Below are 23,397 nucleotides of genomic sequence, written 5' to 3'. Positions count from 1 at the left end.
GGGCCAAGATCTAAAACACACCTTAGGTCGCGGACCGAACAGGATAAACATTTATTGAACACTTTAAAACTACATTTTTAAAACTTTAAAACTGTAACTTTTTAACATAATTATGAATATTAAAAAAGCAGGAATATTATTCCAGAATAAATCAACTGAAACCTTAAATAACTTTCAATATTTTACTCTCCATAAAAATACTTTTTGTTAAAATTATACAAGTTAGAAATGAGTACAAGATAACATCGGGGCATTAATAACAATAAAATAAAATGATCTGGAGGGCCGGATATGTGACCCGGAGGGCCGAATCCGGCCCCCGGACCTTGACTTTGACACATGTGACACATGCAGCTCTAATCACAATCAGATCTTTGTTTTCATTCTAGAAAACTGGACTTATTTTCTACGAAGTTTTAAAGTTTGAGAGTTTAAACAAGAGAGAAAAGTGTGCAAATGTCCAAGAGTGTAGTGATGAGTTTCACATCTGTAGTCCTAACTTCACCAGTTACTTTTAGAACGTAACTCCCGCAATAAATGACGAAACACTGTTCTGGTAAAGATGTATTGTGTATATATATATATATATATATATATATATATATATATATATATATATATATATATATATATATAAATATACGTATATGTTTACATTAAGACACACCCAGTCATTTTTACACCTCTTCTGTCAGCCTACAAACAGACTGCACCCCCACACCAGAGAGGAAGACCGTTTTGTGGCCCTCACAAGAAAAAGTTTACGGACCCCTGATTTACACCAAAGAGTTTAAGAATAAAGTAAAAAAACAAGATAAAATGGTAAATGGTGTATACTTGTATAGTGCTTCCTACCCTCCTTCGAGGGCCCAAAGCGCTTCACAGTCACAGACCCATTCACACATTCACACATTCACACACTGGTGGTGGCTCTACTGCTGAACACTGGCGCCAACCTCCCACCAGAGGCAATTCGGGTTTCAGTGTCTTGCCCAAGGACACTTCGACACATGGGCGGGCAAGGCGGAGTCGAACCCGCTCACTTCTGATCAGGAGTCGACCGCCGTACCGCTGCACCACGGCCGCCCCTAAAATATGTAATAGATACTCAGAAATATCTGCAGACCCCCACAGACACTCACAAACCCGACTCCAGAGTGACACAGAAAAACAGTTTAATAATGTACAGTAGAGCTGCCACGATTAGTCGACTAATCAACTATTAAAACAGTCGACGACTAATTTAATACTCGATTAGTCGTTACTTTATATTATAATATAATAACACTGAGATGTTTTTTTTCTGCTGCAGACATTTTAAACACGCTGGTCGCTACACTAACAAGAATAAATCCAGAACCCTGTTGTACATTTGAGCTTTGTTGCTCCTGCTGAGTTCTGCTCCAAGAGAAACGGGCCAGAATAATTGAAGACTGTAGAACTCCAACCGAACAGCGCCGATAGAAAGTCCAGTCAGCCTCGGTCCTCCAGCACCGCAGTGCGAGGCAGAGACACCTGACTGGATAGAATCTAGAGCCTTCAGGAGGCTGTTTGGGGTGGCACAAACGGAACGCTGAGAGAAAATGTTGAACGCAAAATCAAAGATAGGGCAAAAGCAAGATGGGGCACTACGTATCTAAACATGTTTGTTCACAAACATTTTTTGGGGGGTCAAAAAAAAGTTTGCAAACACAAAATCAAAAGTTTTTGATACCAAATATTAAATATTTTATTTGCAACATTTTAGATTTTGTTTGCAGCTTAGAAAATGTTGATTCCAAAACTGTGACTTATGGTAACACAAAAATCCCTCCATAGAGAAAGGCAGCAGCAGGGCGCAAGATAGCAGAGTCTTCAGTGGAGTCTGGACCCCCCCAAAAATAAATATAAGGGGTGATAATGAAAAGTGTCTCTGGAAAATTGCATGTATCCAAGCCGGGGTGCAGGCAGTTATGAGAAGAGCAAACAGAGAGAAGAAGGGGGATGGGAGGGTGTCCCTTTGGGGGGGTAACAACAAGGAGGTCTGTCTGTCTGACTTCTCATTAAGGTTTTAGACAGGCACTGGTGGACGACGAGATGAAGAGAGGAGAGAAAAGAGTGGGAGGAGAGTAAACGAGACACTCTTTCTCTCTACTCCACTAGCATGGCTCACTATTAGATCCACAGGCCGTCTGTCTGCTTCTCTGCATACTAATTCCCTTTAGCCACAGCCTTGAACATCAACCAGGGACGAGGGCTCACCAAAGAGCTTCAAAACTGTAAACAAATATTTCTAAGATGTGCCAAAAAACAACGACAAAAAAGCAACATTTTCTGATGCATCTTTAAATGGATCAACATGATGTAATTTATGATCATGATGTGAACATCTTTATTGTTGTTTTTTGTTGTAGGAAAAACTAAAGAAAAAACAAGATAACTCACAGACACGACATATAATTTAGACAGAACAATGACAAAATGAAATGACGAAACATGTCGTCTTTGTGTTTAAATGCAGGAAAATTATTTCAAACGTGGAATTTTTTATGATTATGACCTGAGTGTTCTGTACATGTGTCAAAGTCCCCCTCTGGGTGATTCTATCCGGCCCTCCAGATAATTTTATTTATTATTAATGGACCAATGTTATCTTGTCTTATGTTTGTATAATTTTGACGAAAAATATTTTTGATGGAGGGTAAAATTTTAAAAGTTATTTAAATTGATTTATTCTGGAGTAATATTCCTGGCTATTTTTACTCTAGTAATGTTAAAAAGTTACGTTTTTTTTTATTTTAAAAATTTAGTTTTAAAGTGTTCAATACATGTTTTTTCTGTTCAGGCCGCGACCTAAGGTGGGTTTTGGATTTTGCTCCCGAGTGTGATAGACTTTGACACCCATTAAGTGCCGTCATCATTTTTCTCCTTGTACTACTAGATATTAACATCACAACAATTGTGTAGAAAAAGACTGTACTTGTGAATGCATTTATACACCTTAAGAACTCTCTATGAACAGTAATTAGACCACGGTTGACTAAAGTCAGGCCTTGAGGGCCGGTGTCCTACATGTTCTCCAACCGACCTGCTATTGAAGCTCCTTATTGGCCAAACACACCTGATCCAGGTAATCAGCAGCAGAAAAGGCGGGATTTCTGGAAAACCAGCACAAGGCCGGCCCTCGAGGCCTGGAGTTTGACACCTCTGAACTAGACAGTGCTGTGCATCAAAGAATATACTGTATATACTTTTTTTTAATAATGAACATCTCTGACAGAAGATTGAACCTTTTCACTATGGTTTTGCTCATTTATCTGACCAGCTCACATTTGTAATAAGAGGAACGTTCACATTTCCTCTTGATTTCAATGTCTGCAGTGTTACAAAAACTAAACATTTTCTAATATTAAAGCATAGAGGTGAACATACAGGTGAACGTGCAGGTGAACGTGTGTATTGGTCATTCAGAGGTTCAGTGAAAAGCAGGTGATGGTTGATGCTGGTGATGCAGACAGACAGTCATTCCTCCCCAGCATACCTGCTGCTCTCAGATGAACACACATCATCACACCTGGGGGATGTGTAGAGAGCCACGTCCTTTACAGGACAGTGTTTAGAGCAACATTTGAATGCCTGTTGTAAAAACTAAGCTTAGAATTTCTTTCTTGGTTTTCTCTGAGAATAAGCGTGTTTTCCAGATATACGGCATAAACCACCAAAACAGAGCTAATTAAAAGTAATGCTGAGCGTCATGAAAGCAAAGCCATTCAGCAGCTCTGCAGAGGTCTGGCTCTTTGTGCTTTTTGTGCGCTAAGTTGCTAAAGTACAGATGAGAAATGCTTCCATAATGAACTAAAGTTGTAACTTTTTTATCTACCCTAACCCTTTAACACCTGAGGTGTCGCCGGAGACGCTTAAGCACAAAACCTTTAAAATACTTTTCGACCGTTAACATGATAATTCCAGTGGATTCTGAAGGACAAAAGCAGCTCAACAGGGTTCTGACTACACACTCAGGCCTTCCGCAGTCACGACTTGGCCGTCCAAAAGATAACCGTTGGCCCCACTCTGGGCATCTCTGATTGGTAAATCAGAAATACATTTGTTTCAGAATATCTTTATTGTGAGTTTCAAAACTTTATCAAAATCACATAAAAATATAGAGTCTGGCAAGAACAATAAAACAGGAATAGCAATAAATTCTAATGATTACATTTCACTAATTTGCATTAAGAAAAATAAATTAAAGAGAGAAAAAACACAAGTCAGTGGTAAGATGTTCTTACAGAGACGTTTAGGTCATTGTTGACCATTGAGTGGGTTTGGAAAAAATCATATATGAGAATTATATATGATTTAAGAGTTCTAAGGCTTCTTTTTCTTTTTTTTAACAATATTTGTTAATCTCTCCAAAGCTAGGCGTGTCATCAATACTTTTGTCCACATTCCCGTTGAGGATGTGTTCATACTCTTCCACAGCAATGCAATAGTTTCTCTTTTTGGTAAAAGTCAATGAGCAATGATTGTTTCTGCGTTACAACAACATTTTGAGGGTAGAACACATAACCCAGCTCACAATGGAACCCGCCCTCCAATAATATGACCAATATATCCGGTTCCACTCTTCCAAAAGCACTGGATCACTGGGCATTCCCACAAACAATGGATTAAAGTTCCTTTGTCCACTTTGCACAGATGTCTGGAATGTCCAGGATATGTGGTTGAGTCTGGGTGTAAGGTAAGTGCACGTCAGCCATTTGTGTTGTAGCAGCTTAGATTTGGTGTTGACTGTGTCTGAGCCTTCAAACAAGCCGTTTCCCTCAGCTGTGTCCTCAGAAATGTCTTCTGATATGTCAATTTCCATGCTTCTAGTTTTTTTGAGGAAGATTCTTTGAATGTTCTAAAAGCAGATTGTAAAACATGGAAATCTGTCCTTTTCCATCCATGCAAGACATTGTTGAATATTCGATTTTAGACAGGTAAGGGCAATTGTTTGTGTTTGGAAAAAATGAAATGTTTTCTTGAAATATTATATTTCTCACATAGCTGACTAAATGACATGAGGTTGTTATCTGCGTAGAGGTCAGAAACTTTTTTAACACCTTTGGTGAACCATACCTTGAATCTGCCATCTGCTCTGCCAGTGTAAAATAATTATTACCCCAGACGAGTGAGAATTGTGATAACACTGGTGTGTCTCTAACATGTTTATGTGCTGAGTTCCATATTGAAATAGAATTTTTAAGAAAAGGATTCCTTGTTTTCCTACTTAACCTTGCAGGACTGGCTGAACATAAGTTGAGATGAAGTTCGGATGTTGTATTTTGCTCAATCGTAACCCAAGATGGAGCTCAGAAAAGCAGTTTATCGTTAACCAATTGGACAGACCAATAAAATAATTTTAAATGTGGGAGTTGAAGTCCTGCTTTATGTATGGTAAGCACAGTAGCTTTGTTTTTAATCTAGCTTTTTTGTTATTCCAAATAAATGGATTAAACTAATTATTAATGTGTTAGAAAAATATGTCTGGTAAAGGAAGGGATACAGCCTGAAAAAGATATAAAAATGTAGGTAATACAAGCATGTTGATTATATTTATAAGGTCAATCGTGGATATGGGCATTTGGGTCCATCTGTTTAACATCTCGTGCATTCCATCTACCAAGAGGTCATAGTTTATAGAAATCAAATGTGATAAATCAGGACAAATTTGAATCCTTAAATATGTAAAGCCTTCATTTGCAGTTGGATTTGATCTTTCTGTTTTATCCAGGAGCATTAATGCTGATTTTGAGGGGTTTATTTTATACCCTGATATTTTTCCAAAGGATTCAATTAAATTAACTAACTGAGGAATAGAATCTTTTAATTATGTCATCGGGATAAAATAAATACATATTTAAATCTAAACAAGCGGCTGATGGTTACACATTTCTGTTATGGTAAATGGTGTATACTTATATAGCGCTTTTCTACCTTCCTTGAAGGCCCAAAGCGCTTCACAGTCACATTCACTCCGTGATGGCGGCTCCACTGCTGAACTCTGGCGCCAACCGTCCACCAGAGGCAATGCGGGGTTCAGTGACTTGCCCAGGGACACTTCAACACATGGAGGGGCAAAGCTTATGAGCCAGAGTGTTCAAATTTGACAAATATAGTTATTCGATTTATATTGTGATATATATCGTTATTGCACAATATGGAGAAAAATAAACGATATGAGGACATAAAAAAATTCCATATCGCCCAGTCCCGTTAACAATTAAAAATTACAGTAAATCAAAGAACATAAACTCTGGAGCTCCGGAGTTAAAGGGTTAATTGTGTTGCAACATCTGAACTTTCTCTAATGCAGAACTAGAGCAGAACTGCAGCATTTGTGGGCTGGAGAAGACCTGGACACACCTGCAGCCTGGAAACCTGAGAAACAGCGCGTAGCACAAAACACAGCTGGTAATAGAAAACAAAAACCAACGCACATGAATTAATCCGATTAATTTAGTGGACGTGTGTGTGGATGGGTGAATGGGACTGTGAGGCCCTTTGGGCCTTCAATGAAGGTAGAAAAGTACTAATCAAGTACCACCCACAACCTTTTTAAATGACTCTGGAATCCTTTGTGGAACGTCGTAGAGGTCTTCTAGAGTGACAGAGGAAAGATGAAGCCCGCCTGAAAACATGGCCGTCTCAAAAGGTGAAATTCTTGGAGACTTGATGCTCATATTTATCGAGGGTCATCAGCTCAGGTTGGTCAAATTTAGAATGTGACAACAATAAAACAGAATGGAGGGGTCTGTAATAAACCCCTCACAGATGTAGTCTGCTAACCATCCTGTCAGATCGGCGCCTCCGGAGAGAAGGAGGGGGGGGATCGGGAAAAAGGGGAAGAGAGGGCAACACGGGGTGAATAGAGTCAGCAGGGAGGGGAGCTTACCCCCAGAAGCAAGCACAGGGCTGTGCTCCAGAACGTCTGAGAGAATGAACCCATGTGGGTACGTTTGTGGTGGGGTGGGTCTGTGTGTGTGTTAACCCCAGCTGGGCAGACATTTACTCGACATGCTGATGAGGGTTTAAGCAGTGGGTGGGTTGTGTGTCTGTCCAAGGTGAGTGAATGAGCAGAGAAAGGGAGCGATGGGGGTTGGGGGGTGATGCTGATGGAGGGGATTTGGGAAAGCTCTGTTACTAAGCTTAGAACCAGCGTAAGGTGAGATGATCGGGAGGTAGAAATGGGGAGGAAGAGAGACTGGTTTTGTTTTTGGAGGGGCCTCCTGGTCACGGGGAGAAGGACGGGACGAAGGCGGAAAGAAGGAATGGACTGTGACTGTCTAAGAAAACAGGTCTGTGAGGAAGAATGAAGACAGTCAGTTCTCTTCTCCATCTCTGGCCTGCCTTCATACTTCCTGTCTTTACTCTCATGTGCAGCAGCTCCTCCTCTTAAAGTCCCCATGACCATTTTTATTATTTAAAAAAAATCATTCCCAGTAGTGTTTTAATTTTGATTATGAAGTTTTTAACCAAAATCCCACAACCTAAATGTCTTAAAAAGCAATTTTTCATGTTGATCTGAAGCCTCTGTTTCCAAAATCTCCCCTGAGGGGGTGTGGCTTTTGGAGCTCCGCCCCTGATCCCCCCTGTCTGATTCTGATATCTCTGTGTCTCTCTAGCATAAATCTTCATCACTGCTACATAAAAACATCCATCAATCTGGGTAATGTCCAGACAAACAAAATGATTTCGTATTACATTTGTTCTCTTTCAGAAGAAAAATGCCTCACAGATGTGTTAAAAACTCTAAAAACAGGCAGGATTATCATCGGGGGGGGTGTGCTTTAAGGGCTTACACTATTTCTGAAGCATTGTGAGGTTCTGCTGCAGGATTGTCGATCTGATGAAATTTCTTTGTGACAGACACTCTTCATTTTCCATTGTGGAGATGTAAGAAACTGTAGACATTTAATGAGAATATCACACAGTCTGTTATTTCTTTTTATCCACCAAAATAAGCACAAACTCTCCCAGGCTTATTTGGAATGAACGACATAAATGTCTGATTGAGGAGTGCACACTCCATGAACCCTGAGCAGACATGTTAAATTACAGGAGGCAGCAGACTGAGACCGACCAGCACGGCTGTCAGAGTGTCTGACTGGCTCTGACTGCGTCAGGCTGGGGGTTGTTTGACCAAGGTGTTGACCGGGCTGCAGGACTGACTTGGCTCCGTTGGGGGCGGGGGCATTCCCCTTCCTCTCAGCTCAAAAAAAGACTGAGACAAACAGAGATAGCTTACATGCAGGCAAAGCGACCGACTGCAATGAACAGCAGGCGACTGATGCAAACACCAGAACAGACTGGTGTGGGTCTGGGCGGCAGCCGTGACCCCTCTCCCCCACCTCCTCTAACCTTGACCCTTGAGGTTCTTATTAAGCTATTTCTGAATGAAAGTCAGTGCAGCTGGGGTGTCTGGCCATGAACAGCAACCCCCTTCCCCCCGATCATTTAGGCTGTTCCCACGCCTCATGACTGACGGCCTCTCTCTCTCTGCATCCAACCCCTTCACTAGATTATTTATGTGACTGCTGCTCTCTCATCCAGCTGTTTCTCAGGGCAACAGCATTTCTGCATGGGAGTTACCCCTCCATGAACGAACCCCAATGTGGTGAGGGGGTTCTGCAGCTCGAGCGATCCTCAGAGCTGAGCTATCTTTGGATAGTGCCCCTGGTAGGGAGGGTCCCTCATGCCAGATTGGCCTTTGGTGACTGGTCCAGGAAGGAGCGGATCAGAACCAACTAGCGAGTCTGCAACAGATCCGTTTAAGCTGTCTGGACTGGCATCACTGAGGCCCCAGCCTTGGGCGAGTTCAACCAGGGAGAGGAAATCTGCAGAGACTGCTGACCTTACCAGGCTCCAAATGAATACAAGAAAATGGATGGATGATGGATGGATGGATGGACGGATGGACGGATAGACGGATGGACGGACGGATGGACGGATGGACGGATGGATGGATAGACGGATGGACGGATGGACGGACGGATAGACGGATGGATGGACGGATGGACGGATGGATGGATGGATGGACGGATGGATGGACAGATGGATGGATGGATGGATGGATGGATGGATGGACGGACGGACGGACGGACGGATGGATGGACGGATGGATGGATGGATGGATGGATGGATGGACGGATGGATGGACGGACGGATGGACGGACGGATGGATGGATGGATGCTATTTGGTTTCAAACCCTTCTAAAGACCTAATTCGACGTGTTGATTTGTCGCGTTCTGTTTCTCCAGCCCGTGCACGTCTGGACGCTGCACACACTGAGTGTAGTGTGTGACTGTGCGCTCATGTTCATTCAGGGGGTTCAAAGCCCACCACTTTCCCATTTTCATTATGGTCAAGTCTCAGAGCCGTGTTTCAGCAGCGTGGCTTTTTGCTGCCAACAAAGCAGTTTAATCACACGTACAGCACTACTCCATTTTCATTTCCTTTTTCATGCAGCCGCCATTCCACTCCAGCTTCATAATTCACCTCTCAGAGCTGTCAAGCCCATCTGAGTGTTTGCTGCCTGTTGAAATGTCATAATCAGTGACTTGGACAAATGCCTGCATGCTTTTCCTTCCGTTTATAATCAGACCAGAGGCTCAGTCCTGCAGCTTCAAGAGAAATCTCTGAATGACCTCAAACACCAATGACATGAATTCAGTTTGAAAAACTGCAGCTCCAACAAGCACAGAATAGTTTTTTTTCTTTATCCCAATTATAACAACACGTATTATTACAAAAATGCATGTAAAACCAGAGATTGAAAGTTAAGTTTCATTTTTTCTGAATCCACATGGGAATATTGGAGTCAGTTAATACCGAAACAACTTACAGGTTAAAGTCAGAGGGAATGAGAGAAGCTGGAGTGGACTGAGAAATAAAATACACACTAAAGAGATCAAAATCAAATCACCCTTTAACAACGGAGCTCCAGTGTTTATGTTCTTTGATTTACCTTAACTTTTCAACTGAGCCGCTTCTCTCCTTCACAATCTACTGGAATTGAATGAATGAAATGGTTTATTTCAAGCAATCAGGTCCTAATACATAACATATCACTTAATCAATCACAAGTAGATCGCTTAAAGGGAGTGGAAGGAAGCGAACTTATATAATCCCACCCCGACTCGACCATTTTCTCTACATGAACTATCAACATCCGGTTCAGGACTTCATATCAAATATTAATAGATTCTGGCGGTGATAGTTTATCTTGAAGTTCCAGCAGAGCTGACAGTTTAGATTCAGAGCGAAGAGTTGAGGAGAGCTGGAGACACGCGTCTGCTCATGACCCGGAACTGGAAAAAAAAACAACCAGAATTATCATGTTACTGGTTTAAAAGTTACAGTATGTTAAAGATTTTTTGTTTATTTGTGTTTAAGCGTCACCTGCGATGCCTCAGGTGTTAAAGGGTAATATGGATTAGGTACAGATATAAATAAATACTTTCCAAGGGCTTATTTGTATTTTAAATCCCCCTCCATTTTATGTAGGTAAAACATCATTTGACACTCAGATGTTTTAAGAACTCGTGCTCTTCCTTCATCCAAACCAAAACGTCCACCTCCATCCATTCTTCTCCTCTGCATCATCCTCACTCACTCAACTCCCTCATGTCCTCCTCCTCTACATCCATGAACCTCCTCTGTGGTCTTCTTCGTGACCTCTCTCCTGCTATCTCCATCCTCATCATCCTTTCACCATAATCAATGTTGTTCTTCTTCTCAACGTGTAAAAACATCTCCATCTGCTTCTCTGTATTTACTGTATCTCCAAAACATTTAATCATTTAGTTTTTATGTGAAAAACCTAAACCTAAATATAAATTGATTTCAAAATCAAAATCAAACTCTAAACCTAAAACTAAATCTAAACCTAAATCTGAATGAAAAAAACCTTAATCTGAATCTAAATCTTTGTCTCATTATAATAAATGTTATGCTGTCCATAAGCAAATTTGATTTTTTGCCACAAAAGTGATTCTGGGAAAAATGTGAAATAAATAAAACTGAACAGGGTTCAGTCACTATGGTGACTCCACATGAAGAACGGTTAGAATCAGAGTTAAAACCATATATATTTTTGGGGGGATTTGTCAGCTGAAATGTCTAATTTCATGCCTTTAAAATGCAAACTCTGAGGAGCGCCAAAGTGTCCACGTCTTCATGTGCTGAGCCCTGGCTGGATGTCTGCAGCAGAAACACGTGTATCACCTGTCATTAGCATAAAAGCTTTGCAGCAGGACACTGTGTTCGAGAGTGCTCTGTACCTGTGAGTCAGTGTGTTTGTTGTTCACATGTTCACTAACATGTAGAATAAAGTAAGGTGGCTCATATACAGAGCAATTGAGGTTTATAGAATGTCTTAGAATTTATTCACACACACTTTTGAAACATAGGTTATATATGACAAGCCCAAGTTTGAATGATAACTCATTTCTCAGAAACTGAAAACAAACAATAGTTTTACTGTTTAATGCTAATTATTTCATATGTTTGTTTATGTTACAGTTCCATTCATATGTTGCTGACAGGACCAGAGCACACTGCTCCCACAGGTTAAATGAACACAGACCATGGACTACCGCTCTAATCATGTCATTAAATATAAGTCTTAAAGTGTGATTTATGTTAATCACCTTTTTGATGAAAATAATCTGCACACATTTTCAGTTTTGACACTTGATTTTTCTAATGGAAAATAAACAATAATTTTGTATTAATGATTTTATGACATTATTTTCCTGATGGAATAAAAATAACAGTAATTCTAATAATCTGTATACATTTTCTATTTTTAACACATTCGACCCTTGAATTAATGAAAAACCATCTGCGTTTATTTTGATGTTTGCTAAACCTTGATCATTGATCTGCATATGCTGTGATAAAGTCTGAAATAGTGTTATGTCTTCATACACAGTCATGTAATATACTGAAGGATTTCTAATGGCCTGTAGCTGTTAGTGAGGTCAAAGTGTCTGATCAGAAGTTATGAACCTGGAAATAATCCTTCATGTTAAAGAAATGGTATGGTCAAGCCGTGGTGGGATTAGATACATCACTTCCTCCCTCTCCCTTTCAGGCGATCTGTCATTTGTTGCATGACTGACGTATCTTTCTACCGATATTTACCTCTGTTGATAGAACTTCAAATTCACTTTTTTTTTCAAATTTTCAAATGTTTCCATTTTTTCAGTTAAAATGTCTATTTTTCAAGTCTTCAATCTGTTTGTCGTTGACTTTAAGCTGATTCTGATTGACCCCATACATGTGGCCCTGGAGCCGCAGACTGATGTTCCAGAATAAATCCATTTAAACCCTAAATACCTTTTAATATTTTACTCTCCATTAAAATGCTTTTTCAAAATTATTCAAGTTAAAAATAAGTGCAAGACAACATCGGGCCATTAATAATAAAATGATCTGGAGGGCCGGATAGAATTACCCAGAGGGCCGGATCCGGCCCCCGGGCCTTGACTTTGACGTGCTTTAATCACTCCCTTCAAAATGTAGTCATGACAATCATTCCGATTCCTGTCAAACCTTCAAGAGAATCAACAGGACATCTAAATAACTGAAAATACTTCAACAACTCTCTTCTATGTCATCAAAGTCTAGAGAGAAACAGCAAGGAACGGTTCAGAAGAGCCACCTCCACCCTTCCTGTGCAGATGAAAGATGACTCAAGACTCAAGTTCTTCAGTCGCTGTGATGCCCAGTCTTAAACAAGCCAATGTACCAAATCCCTTTCTACAATCATCAGTACAGCAACAAATAAAGCTAGCGCTAACATATACGTCAGCACGCAGCAGCAGAGGCTTTAGCTAACACCCGATGAAAACCCATAAAGCAAAGAGACAGCTCCTGTTCTTCCACCGCAGCGCGTCTCCTGCTGCTTCCGCGCTGATATTCCTGATCCCTGCGCTTTGACAAAGCATAATAAAGCCTGTATGAGGTGCTGCATTGTGTGGGAAGAACACAATGTTGCACGCTGAGTGCTGTGAGAAGGGTGTACGCCGTCGGGTCCCACGGCGCAGCAGCGCACCAGGGCCTATAGCCGAGCAGAGTGCGGAGCATGCTAATGAGGTCATTATGTTATGCCTCTCTTTTGCTTTTCCTTTACAGTGTGGAGTCTGCTCGTCACCGGCTGGAACGTCACTCTCTGCAACTGAGAGGAAAGCCAGTCGCTGGTGCATCTTTATTTAGCCTCAACATGGGAAAACAGCACAAGTGTAGCAAATGACACAAGGAGAGCTTAAGGGGAAGTAAAGAGCCAGGCCAACTGCTCAATGGAGAGGCCCTCAGGGCCTGTTTGCCTTTATCTCTCCTACATCTTCACTATTATTTACAACCCAGAAAGAGAAGCAGATCACAAACAAAGACAAGATATTTGCATAGATGTTAACAATTAACACAAAATCTTCAGCATACTGGAACTTTTCAACCATTAACAGGATAATTACAGTAGATCTTGAAGGCTCATCGAGCTGCTTTTCTCCTTCAAAATCTACTGGAATTATCCTGTTAACAGTTGAAAAGTTACAATAAATCAAAGAACATAAACACTAGAGCTCCAGCATTGAAGGGTTAAAAACTGATCAAATACAATCTCAACTGCAGAAAATAAACAAGAAGCTCTCATTTTGTCCACAAGGATTGTTGCCAGGTTGAGGGTCTTTCCGAGCTCCAATAGCTTGGACCTGAAGTGAGGTTTTGGTACAACCCACTTCCTGGTACAGACTGGAACGAGCTCCTAGCCAAATGCTGAATGACGCTAGGTTAAAGCTGGATGCAGAAGTGAGCACCGCATTCACTCTCCTGAAATTCACACCAGACGCTCATTTTTACGTGACGATCAACAAGCTCTTCTGCTAGAGCGTTTTATTGTTTTTGCCATCATGGGTAAGTTAATAACTTAAAAATATTGTTATATACATATTACATTATTATATATTATATACATATATTTTTAGATACAAAAATATGATCACATTTGCCAATCACGGTGTTTTATTTTGAAGAATTGGTTATATTTTGAAAATAAACCTGATTTTCTCATGTATCTTGATGTAACTTCCTTCCAGGATTGACACGGATCAGACGCTGAAACAATCCGCTGCACCGCACGAGCCTTCCACGGAGGACCGCAGCGCTCCGCGTCTGGTTTGAACCACACCATAGTTAACAAGGGCGCAGAATGGAAGCGGCCTCCAATCCGCCGCGCTTCCACGTCCAGTGTGAACCAGGCACAAGACGCTGATTTGTATTTATATACTTGCTATTATTATTATAAATATAAATTAACTACTTTTTTTCTTCTTTAAAGATAAATAGACTTTTTTTCCAAATTAGGAAATACTTAAAAACTTTTGACAGAAGTACATGTGACTTTTTTTCAAGATAAAATACACCCGGAACCACAAAGGATTATCTCATTGCAGCAAATCTAGTAGTAATAGGTAGTGGAATGTCAGCAGGAGTTTTAAAAGTTTTTTATTTTACATTTGTGGTGCTTCCCAGCCAGAAATGTTTTAATCTAATATATAACAAGTCAGTTTTTGGAAATATAAAATGAAATCATACTCACAAAGAGGTGAATTTATCTCTGGAAGTAGCCACTCTTAATTCATCCTTTTTGGTACATCCAGCGCTCAACGTGTGAATAAAAAGCTCCAAAGCCGAGCTTTTAGCTGTGATTTGACTTGCTTTCTCTGTACTGAAGATGTTCATGTGTTCACTGATCCAAAATCAGCCCTTTCACTTCCTCATTATTTTCTGTAGTTCTATTGAGTGTCTATTGAAAGCTGACTCTCAGTTCAGAATGATCCTTTTGGATGTTTGAGGGGTGAAAACAGAGTCCAGTGTCCTGGCATCTCTGCTGCAGAGCAGGAAGTGGACTTCAGATGCCATTTCTCCAGAAGTATGAAAGCCCCGCTCAAACTCTCTCTTTTCCACCTTTCAGATCGATACGGCTCTGCCAAACCTCTGATGAGAGCTGCTCTTGTGAAGGCAAGAAAATCTAAGGCAAAAGACAGGTTGTGGCTGTTACTGTAGATGAGAGAAAAAGTTCAGCTAGTCTTTCATCCTGGCTCAAGAGATCTGAGGAATACTGCTTGGAAATGGGACTGAGCTGAAAAGTCCACTGAATTCCAGGAGTGATGGAGGAGTGAAGAAGAAGCAAAGGAGTCCTTCGTCGTGTCTTCTTCTGGTGCTGCTTCTATTGTTGGCTGTCCCTGTGTCTCTTTGACAAAGTTTTATCAAGTGATGTTGGGCGCCAGAGAGAAAACCCCCTCCAGCAGAACCACACATCGCTTCTTTATCTTCTCTCTTGATTTCTCTGTTTTTCACACACAAAATGAATGTTCTGACACACACACTGCATGTGGAGCAGTTACAAGGTTAGCGCCTTAACCCAGGCTGGCGGTGGGACTGCTGTTGAAAAGAGGAGAGATGGAGAGAGGAGATGGGAGTGGTGGTGGTTGGTCCCTGGGCTCTGAGGCCCGCAGGCGGTGCTGGGCAACCTCTGCTAGCCTCTCTCCTCTGTATTGATTTCTGCTGCTCCGTTCTGCCGAGGAGGCTCCTAGCCAGCGGGAACGAGAACAGAGCTCACCCGCCTCACCTGCCTCTCTTCTGGCTCGGCTGGCCCACTCTGCCCACTCTGCTGCTGCCTTGGCTGGCCCCTGCAAGCTCCATGGGACCCCTGGATGCAACACTGGGGCCATGAGAGGATAGCAGCCAGAGAGCCCATGGCGATCCACAGCTGCGTTCACCTGCTCTGGGTTCACTTCAGCCACCTCCTCCAACGGCTTCAGTCCTTCTCTCCATGCATTTCACCACCCACTCTGCCTCTCGTTGTTCCTCCTCTGCTGCCTCCTCTTCTTCCTTTTCCTGTTGTGAACAAACAAGAACACAACACATTAATCAAAACTTTCAATGTGTTACCATCTTTAAAGTCCCCCCTCTGATGAAAATCCTGTTTTTAGAGTTTTTATCATGTCTGTGTTTCATTTTTCTTCTGAAAGAGAACAAATGTAATCATAAATCATTTAGTTTTTACATTTCTGAGTATTTCTCCTCTTAAATCAACCAAACTGTCTTGGACAGACTCTGTCTGAATGAATGATCTTCTTTCCATCAACAGCTCTGCTGCACATGCACTAAACCCTCATCTGTTCCTAGTGTCTAGTTCAGGTTCTGGAGAAGAGAAGATGGTATCTTCACATTGACTGCAGTCAAATGAGCCGCCGTTCACATTTCTGTGGTCAAATCAGCATCACTGGATTTTTGGTGTGAGTTTCATCCAATACTTACGGTAGCAGGACTGAGAACGCTGGAAAATCTCCACCAGACTCCACGGAGCTTCTTGATGTGACCACGGAAATGTGAACGGCGGCTCATTTGACCGCAGTTGGAAAGGATTGTAAATCAATGAAAGAGCATTTTGATGTTAGCTTTGATTATTTTATCAAGAACTCTGAGAAACCAATGATTGAATGTATTGATCACAGTCAATAAACATTGGAGAATTAGCTAAAAGAGTCTTTGGTGAACTGGAAGGAGAAAGAATCAGGATTTTGGAGGAAGTTCTGTCCATGAAGATCTTCACTTCCTCGTCCAGCTGACATCCGGATCAGAACCATACGGCTGGACATTACCCAGATTGATGGATGTTTTTATGGAGCAGCGGTGAAGATTTATGCTAGAGAGACACGGAGCTATCAGACAGGGGGGATCAGGGGCGGAGCTTCTTAAAGCCACGCCCCCTCAGAGGAGATTTTGGAAACAGAGGCTTCAGATCTACATGAAAAACGTCTTTTTAAGACATTTAGGTTGTGGGATTTTGGTTACAAATTTCTTAATCATAATTAAAACACTACTGGAAATGTTTTTTTCCCTGTTTTTCCATCAGGAGCGAGTCCAGGGCGATTATTTGAAGTCCTCTCAGCTAGTTCTATGAAACTACAGAATATACGCTGCAGTGAGTTCAGAGTTTCAAACAATATAGCTCTGAATTTATCTTTATCTATTTATGGATATAATAATAACAAAACATTAAATGTGAAATACTGCAAATGTTTCTGCCAGGCTGGTGGAACCCCATGGAAACTTGCTCAAAGAAACATCTCGGCTTTTGTATCATCTGGAGTTATTCAGATGGGTTGAGCGGCCCTCTTCTTATGATAATAGCAGACAGAGCAACATTTCTTTCAGGATTCATGGTCCCATTATGTTCCTAAACAGAGAAGGAGCCATGGGCAAATTCAACCCCCACCACGCCACACCAACATCACGCTACTCCCTACATCTTCTTTGCACCTTAAAATAATTACCCAGGGGCTTCCCTGCCAGAGAAGTAGGGCAGTAAAATGCCGAGGCTCAGAGTCAGTGGGGTGGCAAGGCTTTAGAAGTTCAAGTTTTCTGTTGAGAGGCTGAAGGGGGGCAGCAGTGGTGTGGGGGTTACTCAGCTGGGACAAGGGAAGCATGTTGGGTGGGGGTAAGTTGAGTTAGGGGGACCGGGGTGCGGAGTACGTCTCAGACACAATAATGCTTTTCATGGGCTCAGACATGGGTGTTAACTCCCCTCTGACAGAGCACAATGAGACTCGCATTCAGGCAGCCGTGGTGATAGTGTTGGTTCAGGGCTGCATTTTCCCTGCCGCAGGCCGCAGCGCCTGCATTGTACCCAAACAGGCACCATGGACGGAGGGAGGGAGGTTTGGAAAGTGGAAGGAAAAGGAAGAATGTTTGTCTGTCTGCTTGAGTAAAATTAAGCTGATAAATTACATAATCTAACAGATGTAAATAAAGAAGGCTGGAGATGCAGATGTTAAAAGAAAAGCAGAATTACATTATCTGACAGCATCATCCTTTACACTGTCCGACAGCATTTAGCTCCTCAACAAAAAGAGTCACACAGTAAAATAAGATATTTTTGAGGGACAAGGGGTTAGTTAATAATCTGTTTTGACAGGTAAGACAAGCGTTCCAAAAAGATCAGAAGTACCTAAAATAGATTCTTTTCACGTGACGTCACACAAAATGGTGAGTGTGCAAAGGGACTTCCAGTTTACGTGTTTAGAAGCTGACGGCTGAAAGCTGTTTAAAGCAATTTACGTAAATAATAAAGGCTAACCAATTATAACGTGAATTTGTACAATATTCATCTTCTAAATGTCCTACCTGGTTGTATTGTTTTCCCTCTTAGATCAAATGTTAAATTGTGTTAAACTGCGTTAAGCTGCCAGCCTTGCCGTTCTAAACCTGAACACCAAAAGTCACTATTCACATTTTTGGCCCTGTCGCCTTTTCATCCGACGTCACCGTGAAAAGGGTCTACTGTCTAAAAGAGCTTAAAAAAAACAATGAGAAGAGAGTAACGTATCAAATGTTTTAAACAACTACATCCAAAAAAAAAAATTAATATGACTTGCCATAATATGGATCCTCATTTTTTAAGTAAAAAACTATGAAGTGATTTTTGAGCCACCATGTTACATGCAAAAGTGACAGATTTGAGATCAAAAAATTTTCTAGTTTGCAAACAAAATTATAAAGGGGTTAAGAATAAAACTTTATAATTTGCAAATGAAAATACATAATGTTTGCTCTCAAAAAATATTTTTTTCTCTTGCAAACGTTTTTTTTATTTTTGCTTTCAAAAAATATTTTTGCGTTTGCAGCTCAAACGTTTTTGATGTTTAGTGCCTCATCTCGCTTTCACCCTATCTTTGATTTTGCGTTCACAAGTTTCATTTCATCATTAGGTGATTGGTCCAGATTCTGTCCAGCCAGGTTTCTCTGCCTCGCATTGCCATACTTGGAGGCCAAGCCGGCTTTTAGGGGTGGAACAAACTTAACACTGAGAGAAAATTGTGAATGGAAAATCAAAGATAGGTCAAAAGCGAGGCTCTATGCATCTGAAAACTTTGGTGTTGCAAACGCAGAAATGTTTTTGGAGGCACAAAATTAAAAAAAGTTTGAAAAGGAAAAAATATTTCTTGAAAGCAAAAAAATAAAAGTTTTTGAAAGCATATACTATGCATTTTCATTTGCAAATGATTAAGTTTTATTCTCAACATTTTATATTTTGTTTGCAATTTAGAAAATGTTGGTCTCAAAACTGTAACTTCTGCAATCAACATAGTGGCACCAAATCACTTCATACTAAACATCTGCGTTCACGTTGAGCAGCACATGTAAAAAAAGTTGATCTGTTGTCACAGTAATGTATTCAGATCTGCATCCCTGACGTCCGTAGCACCCGTTTGCACACTCTCACTTAGAGCACCACTGCTCCTTCTGCACAGAGAAAGCTCTTCTCATGAACACTACTTTGTTTGTTGCCCCTCTGGTAAACTCTGGCCAGCTGTTCCCATGGCAACCTTCCCTCCTCATTCCCTGTGCGTGTCTCTGTGTGATAAAGAGAGAAGATGAAGATGCCGTACTGTAAGGTACAGTACTTGGAGTGCTGTGGCCTGGAGCAGGCGGGCCTTGGTGGTCTTAGTGCACAGGGTGTGTGCGTTTGCATTGTAGAATCAACAAACTGGAACACAAACGTGTGTTCAGCATTAGCCGACCAGAGGAAAAATCTGAAGCACACCAAAACTGTAGGTAGCGTTTAAGAGCCTGTAATCTAATAATTCTGTTAACATGGATTAATTTACTCTGAGACGTCTTAAGAGGAAGAGGTTCTGATGTTGCCTTCACCAGCTGGCAGGTCCAGGTTCATGAAGGGACTCAGAGGTGGTTGAGAATGTGCTGTCTTATGGCCAATGGGAGGATGGATGTTTACTACAATTAGAAAGATCCCTAACTTCATTATGAACCAGAAAATTGACAAAATGAAGGTGCAGGATTAAAAAGAGGAGGACAGAGAAGTCTACTCTTTAACCCTTTAACACCAGAGCTCCAATGTTTATGTTCCTTGATTTACTGCAACTTTTCAACGGTTGAAAAGTTACACTATGTTAAAGATTTTGTGTTTTAACGTCACTGGTGACGCCTCAGGTGTTAAGGGGTTAAATTCAGGACAGTGAATGTCAGGGAAGGCAGTGACTGGACTCTAAACCTGTGGTACCCCAGACTGTGGAATGTTACAGCCTACCAGACACTCTCCTCCACATCTGCCCATGATTTACCCTGGACCATTGACTGTATATCAGTCAATCAATATACTTTATTAATCCCACGGGGGGAAATTCGTTATATATATATATATATATATATGAGAAGTGGATTGAGTGGCCCCTCCCCCTACAAACACTGAGTACCTGCTGGCACCAAGAAGCTAAAGGTTTATATTCATTCTATTTGTCAGAATAACCATTCTTGCTCTGACACTTTTTTATTGACATCTTCTTAATAATCCTCATTTTTTTCACATTTTAAATGTAGCTCAAGTTCTTAAAGTTATAAACTGACCAATCAGACGCCTCAAAAAAAGTAGGAGGTCTCAGGTCCAACCTTCAAAAAGTTTGATTGACAGATTTAATGTCTTTCAAGTGGTAGGGGTGTGGATTTCCAAAAATGTCACTCGTGATTGGTGAGAGTGGTTGCCATAGAAACGGTGACTCACACACCGAATGCAGCAGGCGTGGCGAAGGCGCCTAGTCTCAATGTTAAGTCAATGTAGGGACACGATCTCCTGCAGCGCGGTTTCAGCGGCGAGCTTGACGCGGTGCGTCAACCAATCAGGGACCCAGTTTTGGGCATGTGACGTTTTCAGTGACAAGATCAAATAGTCGGGGAATAAACATTCAAGATGGCGGCTCAATGCGAGGATTTTGGTCAAGATCTTCTATCCATTTTCTTGACCCGCGGGGGCCGTAGGTTCCTGGAAACTGTCCCAGTTACTGTTGGGTGAAGGCGGGGTACCCCCTGGATAGATCACCAGCCTGTCACAGAGCACAGCCACGTCTTGACATTTCATGACAAACCCAGTTGATGATTGTGTTACTTAAGCGTAGGATTGTTGGGGTCCAGTTATCAGGACTTCTTCTTTCTCACTAAAACAGTGCGTGACAGGAAGGACATGAAGATACTCTCCCAGCACTCTCCCTCCTTCCATGTCCATGTCCTCCGTACCCCATGGTGAAGCTGCCCGACAGGAGTGCTCAGCGCCTCTCCCAACATTATTGATCCTGAGGGCCAGCCGGATGGGGAGTTGGTGTCTCTCCCGCTATCTCAGAACTTCATCCTGCAACTGCTCACAACTTTCTCCTCCATCCCTCCTCCACTTCATTTACCAAGGTTAAAGAACTCTTACAAAAAAGGGAAGAGTCGACTGGATGTTATTCGACTTCATGAAAGAACTCCCCTCAGGCCGCTCCACCAGAGGAGGATGCTCTCTGTGAGACCTCGCTCTGCACTGATATTCACACATGCAGAGCGAGCAGTGGCAGCCAGCGCGGCCCACTCAGTCAGACACAAATAGAAGGAAGCGTGTCCAGGGCTGCTCACAGCAAGGACCAATCAGAGCAGAAGTTTAAATCCCTGTTCTGACTTTTAATAGGAAACTATTTTGAATACTTTCAGACAGGCCTGCAAATTAATACCCACCAAATGGAGGTAAAACTTTAATTTGGCGGGTGAGGTATTGTTCATCCTCAATTACAGGGAACTCAAGCTCACAGCAATGACTTTAAAGTGTCTGCCTTCCCTCCCCATTGACTACCACAAACATCCATCGCAGAGTCGGTTCAAACATTTAATTCTGACTTTATAACTGAATTTGCTGATTTAATCTTCTTATTCGCCGCAGCAGGTGGTGCATTCAGGGGCTGCATGGAATAAACCATTTTCACGTGACGTCACACAAACGGTTAATGTGCAGCGTGTCCTTTGGTTATATATTCGGTTTAAACGCTGCTTAAAGTAATTTTATGTAAATAATGAAAGGTAAGCTAACCAATTGTAACAGGAATTTTCTAGATACCGGATTGTATTGTTTTCCCTCTTCGATCAGACGTCAGTATTCCTCCTGCAGAATGATCCACAGCTGCTTCCCAAAATCCTCTGGATGATATTAAACCCGTCGTGGATTATTTCTCTCTACAACCCGGTCATAGTTAGATGAAGGTCACAGGAACTTCATTGAATGCTGCTGGTTTGATTATGAAGGTCATTCAGATTTGACTCTTCTAATTGATGCTAATGCTAACGCTAGCTTGATGAGACGTAGATCTGCAGAAGATCTTTAAAGTTAAAGTTGATTACATTTCTGTGTTCAAAAATCACTAAAAACAGAGATAAAGTCAGACAATTTCAACGTGTCTGACAATAAAGAAAAACTAAAAACTGTTGTGTTATTTTCTGATGTAGCTCCACTTTGCTGTTGATCATAACCGTGTCTGATCCTGCAGGATAATAAAGGGAAACGAGGAGAAAAATCGTTTCAAAAATATATAAATGCGTACGGCCAGAGCTAAACTTTTGTCTTGGCTGATCTTATTTTGAAAGGGGATTAATAACGTATATTGATTGATTGATTGATTGATTGATTGATTGATTGATTGAATACGTGTCTTCATAGCGGCACTTAAAATATTCACTGTGCCACTTGGTAAACATTAATTTTTTTACAATTCCCCCTTAAAATACCCCAGAAAAACAACAAATACCTCTTAATACAACAACTACTTTTAGCCTTAGGTTCAGTTAAAACACGAGTGGCCAACATGCAGCTCTGTGCATCTTGGTGGTGGGTGTGATTGGGGGATGATGTCTGTGCTGCATAGGAAGCAGAAAGATGCCCAGTACATCACTCAAGAATGAAAATTATATGGAATCAGCAAACAACTCAATGAAAACGTTTTTACATGTTCTGATCAGTCCTGTAGAAAAGGAGGAGCTGAAAGATGAGTGATTTCACACACGCCGCGGCTGCTTGTTCAGTGAGGAAAGGCTGACACTGATCATGTACCCAGAAGACCTGGTCCACCGTCTCTGCCTCACAGACGGAGCTCAGTGGTTCTGTTTCCCCTCAAACCCAAACCCACCTCTTCTTACATTCACCCCAGTGCCCCACCCCAGGGAAACCCATTCAGATCACTCCCCATTTCATCATGACACCGTACCAAAGGAGAGGCAGTCCTCTCCAGTTCCTTCTCATGTCTTCACCCCACCGGGTGAAACAGTGGTGTGCATTTGACTCAACTTTCTTTCTTATGTTTTCACCAGAGAGTTTCTCCAGTTTGTGGACAGAATAGTAGAACTGCTCCTGACATTCTACTACACGTGTGTCAAAGTCTGGTCCTCCAGATCGTTTCATTTTATTGTTATTAATGGTTCGATGTTAACTAGCGCTTATTTATAACTTGTATAATTTTGACAAAATATATTTTTATAGAGTAAAATGTAGA

General features: G+C 41.5%; 1 long non-coding RNA gene across 2 annotated transcripts in view; it reads right to left on the bottom strand.

The window, feature by feature from the left end:
* Nucleotides 1-23,397, bottom strand: part of LOC112136907 — a 47,331-nt gene that overhangs the window by 5,404 nt on the left and 18,530 nt on the right. For both annotated transcript variants that reach the window (XR_002917446.2, XR_002917447.2), the window contains one exon: nucleotides 14,625-15,925. This is a non-coding gene — a long non-coding RNA (uncharacterized LOC112136907). The remainder of the gene's footprint in view (nucleotides 1-14,624; nucleotides 15,926-23,397) is intronic.

Source organism: Oryzias melastigma, linkage group LG4, assembly GCF_002922805.2.
Source record: "Oryzias melastigma strain HK-1 linkage group LG4, ASM292280v2, whole genome shotgun sequence".
Taxonomy (NCBI): domain Eukaryota; kingdom Metazoa; phylum Chordata; class Actinopteri; order Beloniformes; family Adrianichthyidae; genus Oryzias; species Oryzias melastigma.
The sequence above is the reverse complement of the archived record's forward strand: the minus strand, read 5'-3'. Positions and strand labels throughout refer to the sequence as shown.